At 37.3% G+C, this 12,404-nt stretch overlaps 1 protein-coding gene across 1 annotated transcript in view; it reads right to left on the bottom strand.

The window, feature by feature from the left end:
* Positions 1-12,404, bottom strand: part of LOC122895416 (phospholipid-transporting ATPase ABCA3-like) — a 177,751-nt gene that overhangs the window by 159,337 nt on the left and 6,010 nt on the right. The gene's annotated exons all lie outside the window — the stretch shown is intronic.

Raw genomic sequence — 12,404 nt, 5'->3', positions numbered from 1 at the left:
TGAAAATAAATAAATTGGGAAAAAAAAAAAAACAATATCAAGATGACCTAATGGATATCTGGGCTACACCAAAATTCTTGTGTTTTATAAAAGTTGGAACACATTATAAACAATATTTAATCATTACAATAACTGTATATTAAGGTAAACTGTGACAAGGGGAGTTTTTCAATTGTATTTTGAAATCTAGTGATTAAAAAAAAATTTGAACAGTCTGAGGGGTTTGAAGTGGCGGGGGGGTGGGAGGTTGGGGTACCAGGTGGTGGGTATTATAGAGGGCACGGCTTGCATGGAGCACTGGGTGTGGTGAAAAAATAATGAATAATGTTTTTCTGAAAATAAATAAATTGAAAAAAAATTTTGAGAGGAAATTAGTGACAAAATTATTTCTGTAGAAGGTTTATTTTGAAAAGTAATTGTAGAATAAATTGTATTCTAAAAAACAATTGTGAATTTAAATTATAAATTTAAAAATAAAATTTTTAAAAAATAAAAAATTAATAAAAGTAGCACTTTTCTTATTCATAAATAAATCTGTATGAAATTTTAAAAAACACACTCTAAAAACAAAACACACACAACCACACACATATAGGTAACTTAAATGACTAAAGTTTTTTCTTAAGAACTAAAATATTTCCAATGTTAACAGTTTATTAAAGTCTTTGATAGCCCCCTCTATAAGAAAATATAATTATGGAGAAATAAGATTTTTAAAATAAAGTTATATAACATGTGCAAAGATCCATACCATAAAGATGTCTCTTCTATAAAAATTGACATATAAAGTCAATGTAATTCAAGTAAAAATCCAAACAATCTGTTAACTAACTTGGATTTAAATAAAACAAAACAAAACATAATAAAATATCAATCTTCTAAATCTCAAGAAGTCTCACCACAAAAAAAGGTAAATATGTGAGCTGATGGATATGTTAATTAGCTTGATTGTGACACTAAAGGTATATGTATACCAAAACATCCTATTATATGACCTAAATATATACAGTTTTTGTCAATCATAAGTAATATAAAAATAAAACTGGTAAATATAAGTAAAAAAAAAAAACATTTCCCCCAAAAATCCGAACAATTTTTATGAAAAATTACAAGCCAATTCTAAAATTTATATGGAAACACAATGGGTGAATAACAAAGTGTATTAAAAGATGAGCTTTTAGGGCATCTCTGTGCTCAGCTGGTTAAGCGTCTGATTCTTGATCTCAGGGTTATGAGTTCAAGTCTTGCATGTGCTCCACACTGGGTGTGGAGGAAATATACTCAATAACTCATGTAACAAAGAACACAAAATAGACTAATGTCTTGGGGCTCAGTTAGTTAAGCATCTCCCCTTGGCTCAGGTCGTTATTCCGGAGTCCCAGGATGGAGTTCCACATCAGGCTCCCTGCTTGGCGAGTCTCCTTCTCTCTCTGACCCTCACCCTACATGCTCTCTCTCTCAAATAAATAAGTAAAACTTTAAAAAATAGACTGATGTCTTAAACATGCATGTAAAATTTCTTAACAAAATATTAGCAAATAAAATTCATAAAATAAACACAAGTAAATGGATGAATGATTCAATAGTTGAAAAATAATTACATTAACAAAAATAAGAAAAGTCACATGACCATCTCAAGAAACACAGAAAAGGCATTTGACAAAATTTAATACTAATTAATGATTTTTTTAAAATCTTGGCAAACAAGGAATAGAAGGAAGCTTTCTAAACCTGATAAAGAACATCTACAAGTAACATATAATAAATATGTTGCTCAATGGGGAAATAGAAAAATTTTCTCCAGAGACAGGGAACAGAGAAGAATAGCTTTATTAGTTACTTCCTATCAAAAGATATAACATATCAAGTGTTGGTGAAGATATGGAACTGAAACTCTAATACATTTCTGTATGTTATATCCCCCATGACCCAACAATTTCACTCCTAGCTATATACCAAAAAAAAGTGTATATATGTATTTTATGTTCATCAAAAGGCTCTTAACCTTTTGTTATGTTCATAAAGCACTACTCATAATGGTTAAAATGTGGAATCTACTCAAATGTCCATCAATAATAAACAGATAAATAGGTTGTATAATATTAACATAATGGGATTCTATCAAGAAAATTAGTGATTTATGATCTCACACAATTTGGATGACTCTTACAAATGTGCTGCTATGTGAAAGCACACACACTAAAACTATATCATACCATATATAACAGAGAATGCCATAATGGGACATAGCGAGTATCTTCATTTATGTAAGGTGAGAAGCAGGCAAAACTAATCTATGGTCTTAGAAGTCAAAATAGTAGTTAAATTTGGGGGAGTCTTAACTGCAACTTTGGCACAAAAGAAGCTTCTAGAGTGCTGAAAGTGCTCTAACTTAAAATTACAGATTCCTTATTAACTACAAGAAGGAAAACTGCCTTGATAATGGAAACTGGTGGAAATCTATCTTACTCTAAAATGAGCAAGAGTGATACCACGAGTTGAGGAACAAACAGGTAATAAGGTTTCAAAAGTGATTCACTAAGAGGATCTTCTAAGAAAGATGTAATATTTTCAACACAAATGACCAAACTGAACTAAATGTAAAGAAACAAGCAAATACAAATTAAGACTTCTGCAAAATAACTGGCCAAGTCTTTTAAAAATATCAATGTCATTAAAGAAAAAACAACAAAAGCAATCTAAGAAAGCATTCTAAGCCAGAGGTCAGCAAATTACGGTCCTGTTCAGGTCAAATCTACCCCAGTCTGCTTTGGTATGGGCCTGGGAGCTTTGGATGTTTTTAACATCTCTAAAGGGCTCCTAAAGAAAAAAAAAGAATATTTAATAGAAACCCACATAGCCCATAAAACCTAATATATTTACTGTCTGGCCCTTCACAGAAAAGTTTGCCAAGCCCAGTGAATTTTAAAAATCTCCAACAGGGAAGAGCCTGGGTGGCTGTTGGGTGGGTATCCAACTCTTGGTTTCAGCTCAGGTCACTATCTTATGGTTCTGGGATCAGGCCCCAAGACAGGCTCTGTGCTTGAGGAGTGGAGTCTGCTTGAGATTCTCTTTTCTTCTGCTCCTCCCCCAACTACACTCACACACACTCTCTAAATAAATAATGAGTAAACAAATAAGTAAAATCTTTTTAAAAAATCAATAACTGGATTCTGGATTACAAAAAAGAAAAGAAGGTTCTTCTCTAAAGAACCTCATTAGGGAAATATAGATATTGACCATATATTAGATAACATCATTGTATCAATTTTAAAATTCTTGGGTATAATAATTGTAAAGGTTATATTGGACAATATCCTTATTAGGAGATATATATAGTGTTTGAAGGTGATATGTCATGATGAATGCAACTTATTCTCAATGGATGAGGAAAAAAAAATCCAGCAATTTTATATATATCCTTTTAGTTTCACATACTAACATACATATTACATGTGTGCATGTAAATGTGTGTGTATATAGAGGGCTGATAAAAAAGTAAGTGTGGCAAATGTTATTTGGTAAATTGCAGCATATTTGCATTTTCTCCATAGGTTTGAAATTTTTCAAAATCAAGTGTGTGTGTGTGTCTATTGGGGCCCTTCCATTGTGCTAAAAGTAAAGTACTACATAATCCTCAAGAATTCTTTGCCACAGATTTTTTTAAAGATTTTATTTATTTATTTGACAGAAAGAGAGCACAAGTAGGCAGAGCAGCAGGCAGAGGGAGAGGGAGCAGCAGGCTCCCCACCAAGCAGGGAGCCTAATGCAGGAGTCGAACCCAGGACCCTGGGAAGACACTTAACTGACTGAGCCACCCAGGGGTCCCCTCTGCCACAGATTTTAACAGACATTATTACTACATACTGACTAAACCAAGTTATCAAATGCCATTATCAGTGTCTTACCCAACACCAGCTTTCTTATCACAATTATATTAATAGTAGATACACTATACTATGCTACTTAGATACTGTATCATCTGAACTTGAATTGGTATATAAAAAGCTTGTAGGGGCATCTGGGTGGTTCAGTTAGTTAAGTGTCTGTCTTTGGCTAAAAACCTGATGCCCAGGTCCTGGGAGTCTGCTTCTCCTTCTGCCCCTCCCACTTGTACATGCACACTCTCTCTTAAATAAATAAAATCTTTAAAACATAATAGGGGCACCCGGGTGGCACAGTGGGTTAAGCCTCTGCCTTTGGCTCAGGTCATGATCTCAGGGTTCTGGGATTAAGCCCTACTTCGGGCTCTCTGCTCAGCAGGGAGCCTGATTGCCCCTCTCTCTCTGCCTGCTTCTCTGTCTGCTTGGGATCTCTCTCTCTCTCTCTGTCAAATCAATAAATAAAATCTTTTAAAAAAATAAAATAAAAATAAACATAATAAATAAAAGCTTCTAGTGAATACTTGTTTTAAGAAGTTATAATTCAGGGATGCCTGGGTGGCTCAGTGGGTTAAGCAGCTGCCTTCGGCTCAGGTCATGATCCCAGCCTCCTGGGATCGAGTGCCACATTGGGCTCTCTGCTCAGCGGGGAGCCTGCTTCTACCTCTGCCTCTGCCTGCCACTATATCTGCCTGTGCTCGTTCTCTCTGTAAAATAAATAAGTAAAATCTTAAAAAAAAAAAAAAAAAAGAAGTTATAATTCAGGAGGAGTCAAGATAGTGGAGAAGTAGCTGAGAGGACATCAGGTAGCAGATCAGCTAGATAGCTTATCAAGCCATCCCAAACACCTACAAATCCAACAGGAGATCGAAGAGAAGAAGAGCAGCAATTCTAGAAACAGAAAATCGACCACTTTCTGAAAGGTAGGATCAGCAGAGAAGTGAATCCAAAGCAACGGGAAGAGACAAGACTGGGGGAGCGGCCAGCTCCCAGCAAGCAGCAGAGTAAGGGAGCACAAAATCAGAACTTTTAAGTCTGCTCCACAGAGAAGCCGGCTATAGAGACAGAGCCGAGGAATGAGCTCTCCTCTCGGGATTACCTTACCATGATCTGTGGCACAGGTCACTGCTCTGTGAGCAGAGACCCCAAAAGACATGGGGAGACTCTCCTGGAAGAGCTCAGGGATCTGCGGGGTTCAGAGACTCCAGGCAGGGCTGTGTGCCAGAGACAAGAGACATTTGGTCACAGCCAGGGTGAGCTCAGAACTCAGCCAGAGGCCAGGGAGACGGGAGTGATTGAGTACTTTTCTCTGAGGATGCACTGAGTGAGGAGTGGGGCCTGAGCTCTCTGCTCCTCCAGGCCAGGGATTGGGAGGCCACCATTATCATTCCTGTCCTCTGGAACTCTATGGAAAGTGTTCAGGAAACAAAACCTCCCAAAAGGGAACCCGAGTGGATTACTTAGCCTGGCCCCTGGTAAGGGTGCTACCGTTTTGTCCTGGACAAAGACATTTGAGAATCATTACAATAGGCCCCTCCCCAAGAAGATCAGCAAGAAATCCAGCCACAACCAAGTTCACTTACCAAGGAGAACAGTGGAATTCCAGAGGAGGAGAAAGTTAAGCATGGAATTCATGGCTTTCTCCCCATCATTCTTTAGTCTTGCAAAGTTAATTAATTATTTTAATTTTATTTTTTTCTTCTGCTAAATTTTTTTAACTTTTACCCTTTTCTCTTTTAACATTTTTTAACTAGTTTATCTTAACAACACCTTTCAAAAAAATTTCTTTTTTGAACCTTCATTATTATACTCACATTTAATCCTTCATTGTATCTAACTTTATTTTTTATATACATATAGGGTTTTTTCTTCTAAAAATATCTGGGATACAACTTCTTCTAATAGACCAAAATATTCCGTAAATCTAGAACAGGGTTTTGTTCTAGTCTCCAGCCTGAGCAAATTCTCTCCACTTTCATTTTCTTTATTATCCCAAACAACTTATCAACACCTTTTTTAGAAATAAAAAAATTTTTTTTCATCTTTATACTCATATTCCATCCCTTCATTGTGTCTACCCTTATATATGTTTTTCATTCTTTAAAATTCTGGGACGTAGTTTCTTCTAAGACACCAAAATACTCCCAAAATTAAGTGAGTGAACTTGTCCTATTCACCAGTCTAATATATACATATTTTCCTTTTTATACTTTGTTTTGTTTTTTTCTCTTTTTAATTTTTTTTTCTGAACTTCTTTTTAGCCCCTTTCTTCCCCCCACAATTTGGGGTCTCCTCTGATTTGGTTAAAGCACATTTTACTGGGGTCTTTGCCACCCTTTTAGTATTTTATTCACTCCTTCATATATTCTTATCTGGATAAAAGGACAAGGCGGAAAAACTCACCACAAAAAAAAAAAAAAAAAAAAAAGAACAAGAGGCAGTACCAAAGACCAGAACCTAATCAATACGGATATGGGTAATAATGTCAGATCTAGAGTTTAGAATGACGATTCTCAAGGTGCTAGTCGGGCTCGAAAAAGGCATGGAAGATATTAGACAAATCCTGTCTGGAGAAATAAAAGCCCTTTCTGGAGAAATAAAAGAACTAAAATCTAACCAAATTGAAATCAAAAAAGCTATTAATGAGGTGCAATAAAAAATGGAGGCTCTTACTGCTAGGATAAGTGAGTCAGAAGAGAGAATTAGTGATATAGAAGACCAAATGACAGAGAATAAAGAAGCTGAGCAAAAGAGACAAACAACTACTGGACCGCGAAGGGAGAATTCGAGAGATAAGTGATACCATAAGACAAAACAATATTAGAATAACTGGGATTCCGGAAGAAGAAAGAGAGAGGGTAGCAGAAGGTATATTGGAAAGAATTATTGTAGAGAATTTTCCTAATATGGCAAAGGGAACAAGTATCAAAATCCAGGAGGCACAGAGAACACCCCTCAAAATAAAAGAGAATAGGTCCACACCCTGTCATCTAATAGTAAAATTTACAAGTCTTAGCGACAAAGAGAAAATCCTAAAAGCAGCCCAGGACAACTAGTCTGTAACATACAATGATAAAAATATTAGATTGGCAATAGACTTATCCCCAGAGACCTGGAAGGCGAGAAAGAACTGGCATGATATATTCAGAGCACTAAATGAGAAAAATATGCAGCCAAGAATACAATATCCAACTAGGCTATCATAGAAAATAGAAGGAGAGATAAAAAGCTTCCGGAACAAACAAAAACTAAAAGAATTTGCAAACACCAAACGAGCTCTATAGAAAATATTGAAAGGGGTCTTCTACACAAAGAGAGAGCCTAAAAGTAGTAGATCAGAAAAGAATAGAGACAATATACAGTAACAGTCACCTTACAGGTAATACAATGGCACTAAATTCATATCTCTCAATAGTTACCCTGAATGTAAATGGGTTAAATGCCCCAATCAAAAGACAAAGGGTATCAGAATGGATAAAAAAAAAAAAAACATCAATATGCTGTCTACAAGAAACTCATTTTAGACCCAAAGATGTCTCCAGATTTAAAGTAAGGGGGTGGAAAACAATTTACCATGCTAATGGACATCAAAAGAAAGCTGGGGTGGCAATCCTTGTATCAGATCAATTCGATTTTAATCTAAAGACTATAATAAGAGATGAGAAAGGACACTATATCATACTCAAAGGGTCTGTCCAACAAGAAGATCTAACAATTTTAAATATCTATGCCCCTAACATGGGAGCAGCCAACTACATAAACCAATTAATAACAAAATCAAAGAAATACATTGACAATAATACAGTCATAGTAGGGGACTTTAACACTCCCTTCACTGAAATTGACAGATCATCCAAGCCAAAGATCAACAAGGAAATAAAGGCCTTAAATGACACACTGGACTAGATGGACATAACATATATGGAACATTCCATCCCAAAGCAACAGAATACACATTCTTCTCTAGTGCACATGGAACATTCTCCAGAACACATCCTGGGTCATAAATCAGGTCTCAACCAGTACTGGGAACATTCTCTGCATATTTTCAGACCACAATGCTCTGAAGCTAGAACTCAATCACAAGAGGAAATTTGGAAAGAATCCAAATGCATGGAAACTAAACAGCATCCTTCTAAAGAATGAATGGGTCAACCAGGAAATTAAAGAAGAATTGAAAAAATTCATGGAAACAACTGATAATAAAAACACAATGGTTCAAAATCTGTGGGACACAGCATAGGCAGTCCTGAGAGGAAAGTATATAGCGGTACAAGACTTTCTCAAGAAACAAGAAAGGTCTCAAATACACAACCTAACACTACACCTAAAGGAGCTAGAGAAAGAACAACAAAGAAAGCCTAAACCCAGCAGGAGAAGAGAAATAATAAAGATCACAGCAGAAATCAATGAAATAAAAACCAAAAAAACAATAGAACAAATCAACGAAACTAGGAACTGGTTCTTGAAAGAATTAATAAGATTGATAAACCTACCAGAATTAAGAAAAAGAAAACAGAAAGGACCCAAATAAATAAAATCATGAATGAAAGAGGAGAGATCACAACCAACACCAAAGAAATACAAACAATTATAAGAACATATTATGAGCAACTCTATGTCAGCAAATTTGAAAATCTGGAAGAAATGGATTCATTCCTAGAGACATATAAACTACTAAAACTGAACCAGGAAGAAATAGAAAACCTGAACAGACCCCTAACCAGTAAGGAGATTGAAGCAGTCATCAAAAATCTCCGAACATTATAACAATGTTTATTCGTCTGATCCAAGAGCATGGAATGCTCTTCCATCTTTTTGTGTCTTCTTCGATTTCTTTCATGAGTTTTCTGTACTTCCTCAAGCACAGATCCTTTACCTCTTTGGTTAGGATTATTCCCAGGTATCTTATGGTTCTTGGTGCTATAGTAAATGGAATCGATTCTCTAATTTCCCTTTCTGTATTCTCATTGTTAATGTATAAGAAAGCCACTGATTTCTATACATTGACTTTGTATCCTGCCACATTACTGAATGGCTGTATGAGTTCTAGTAATTTGGGGGTGGAGTCTTTTGGGTTTTCCATATAAAGAATCATGTCATCTGCAAAGAGAGAGAGTTTGACTTCTTCATTACCAATTTGGATACCTTTTATTTCCCTTTGTTGTCTGATTGCTGTTGCTAGGACTTCTAATACTATGTTGAACAAGAGTGGTGAGAGTGGGCATCCTTATCGTGTTCCTGATCTCAATGGGAAGGCTGTGAGCTTTTTCCCATTGAGGATGATATTTGCTGTGGGTCTTTCATAGATAGATTTTATGAAGTTCAGAAATGCTCCCTCTATCCCTACACTTTAAAGCGTTTTAATCAGGAACGGATGCTGGATTTTGTCAAATGCTTTTTCTGCATCAATTGAGAGGACCATGTGATTCTTCTCTCTTCTCTTATTGATATGTTCTATCACATTGATTGATTTGCAAACATTGAACCATCCTTATAACCCAGGGATGAATCCCACCTGGTCATGGTGCATAATCTTTTTAATGTGCTGCTGGATCCTGTTTGCTAGGAACTTGATGAGAATCTTACAATCCATATTCATCAGTGATATTGGTTTGAAATTCTCCTTTTTAGTGGGGTCTTTGCTTGGTTTGGGAGCATTCTGATCAAAATTCCACTGGTACTGGGGCACCTGGGTGGCTCAGTGGGTTAAAGCCTCAGCCTTCTGCTCAGGTCATGATCCCAGGGTCCTAGGATTGAGCCTCGTATCGGGCTCTCTGCTCAGTGGGGAGCCTATTTCCCTTCCTCTCTTTCTGCCTGCCTCTCTGCCTACTTGTGATCTCTGCCTGTCAAATAAATAAATAAATAAAAATCATTAAAAAAAAAAAAACTCCACTGGTATTTCTCAAAGAGCTGGAGCAAATAATCCTAAAATTTTTATGGAATCAGAAGAGACCCCGAATTGCTAAGGAAATGTTGAAAAACAAAAATAAAACAGGTGGCATCACGTTACCTGATTTCAAGCTTTACTACAAAGCTGTGATCACCAAGACAGCATAGTACTGGCATAAAAACAGACATATAGACCAGTGGAACAGAGTAGAGAGCCCAGATATGGACCCTCAACTCTATGGGCAAATAATCTTCGACAAAGCAGGAAAAAATATACAGTGGAAAAAAGACAATCTCTTCAATAAATGGTGCTGGTCCTGGGTATTTACCCCAAAGATACAGATGTCGTGAAAAGAAGGGCCATCTGTACCCCAATGTTTATAGCAGCAATGGCCACAGTCGCCAAACTATGGAAAGAACCAAGATGCCCTTCAACGGATGAATGGATAAGGAAGATGTGGTCCATATACACTATGGAGTATTATGCCTCCATCAGAAAGGACGAATATCCAACTTTTGTAGCAACATGGACGGGACTGGAAGAGATTCTGCTGAGTGAACTAAGTCAAGCAGAGAGAGTCAATTATCATATGGTTTCACTCATTTGTGGAGCATAACCAATAGCATGGAGGACAAGGGGCGTTAGAGAGGAGTAGGGAATTTGGGTAAATTGGAAGGGGAGGTGAACCATGAGAGACTATGGACTCTGAAAAACAGTCTGAGGGGTTTGAAGTGGCGGGGGGGTGGGAGGTTGGGGTACTAGGTGGTGGGTATTATAGAGGGCACAGCTTGCATGGAGCACTGGGTGTGGTGAAAAAATAATGAATACTGTTTTTCTGAAAATAAATAAATTGGGGAAAAAAATAAATAAATGGTGCTGGGAAAACTGGACAGCTATATGTAGAAGAATGAAACTCGACCATTCTCTTACACTGTACACTCAAAAGATAAACTCAAAATGGATAAAAGACCTCAATGTGAGACAGGAATCCATCAGAATCCTAGAGGAGAACAAAGGCAGTAACCTCTTCCATATCAGCCACAGCAACTTCTTTCAAGATATGTCTCCAAAGACAAAGGAAACAAAAGCAAAGATCAACTTTTGGGACTTCATCAAGATCAAAAGCTTCTGCACAGCAAAGGAAACAGTCAACAAAACAAAGAGGCAACCCACGGAATGGGAGAAGATATTTGCAAATGACAGTACAGACAAAAGGTTGATATCCAGGATCTATAATGAACTCCTCAAACTCAACCCACACGAAAGAGACAAACACATCAAAAAATGGGCAGAAGATATGAACAGACACTTCTCCAATCAAGACATACAAATGGCTATCAGACACATGAAAAAATGCTCATCATCACTAGCCCTCAGGGAGATTCAAATTAAAACCACATTGAGATATCACCTTACACCAGTTAGAATGGCCAAAATTAGCAAGACAGGAAACAACATGTGTTGGAGGGGATGTGGAGAAAGGGGAACCCTCTTACACTGTTGGTGGGAATGCAAGTTGGTGCAGCCTCTTTGGAGAACAGTGTGGAGATTCCTCAAGAAATTAAAAATAGAACTTCCCTATGACCCTGCCATTGCACTCCTGGGCATTTACCCCAAAGATACAGATGTCGTGAAAAGAAGGGCCATCTGTACCCCAATGTTTATAGCAGCAATGGCCATGGTCGCCAAACTGTGGAAAGAACCAAGATGCCCTTCAATGGAGGAATGGATAAGGAAGATGTGGTCCATATATACTATGGAATATTATGCCTCCATCAGAAAGGACGAATACCCAACTTTTGTAGCAACATGGACGGGACTGGAAGAGATTCTGCTGAGTGAACTAAGTCAAGCAGAGAGAGTCAATTATCATATGGTTTCACTCATTTGTGGAGCATAACCAATAGCATGGAGGACAAGGGGCGTTAGAGAGGAGTAGGGAATTTGGGTAAATTGGAAGGGGAGGTGAACCATGAGAGACTATGGACTCTGAAAAACAGTCTGAGGGGTTTGAAGTGGCGGGGGGGTGGGAGGTTGGGGTACTAGGTGGTGGGTATTATAGAGGGCACAGCTTGCATGGAGCACTGGGTGTGGTGAAAAAATAATGAATACTGTTTTTCTGAAAATAAATAAATTGGGGAAAAAAATAAATAAATGGTGCTGGGAAAACTGGACAGCTATATGTAGAAGAATGAAACTCGACCATTCTCTTACACTGTACACTCAAAAGATAAACTCAAAATGGATAAAAGACCTCAATGTGAGACAGGAATCCATCAGAATCCTAGAGGAGAACAAAGGCAGTAACCTCTTCCATATCAGCCACAGCAACTTCTTTCAAGATATGTCTCCAAAGACAAAGGAAACAAAAGCAAAGATCAACTTTTGGGACTTCATCAAGATCAAAAGCTTCTGCACAGCAAAGGAAACAGTCAACAAAACAAAGAGGCAACCCACGGAATGGGAGAAGATATTTGCAAATGACAGTACAGACAAAAGGTTGATATCCAGGATCTATAATGAACTCCTCAAACTCAACCCACACGAAAGAGACAAACACATCAAAAAATGGGCAGAAGATATGAACAGACACTTCTCCAATCAAGACATACAAATGGCTATCAGACACA

The sequence above is a fragment of the Neovison vison genome, chromosome 14 (genome assembly GCF_020171115.1).
Source record: "Neovison vison isolate M4711 chromosome 14, ASM_NN_V1, whole genome shotgun sequence".
NCBI classification, from domain to species: Eukaryota; Metazoa; Chordata; class Mammalia; order Carnivora; family Mustelidae; genus Neogale; species Neogale vison.
Note: the sequence above shows the minus strand (reverse complement) of the source record. Positions and strands in the feature narration are given on the sequence as shown.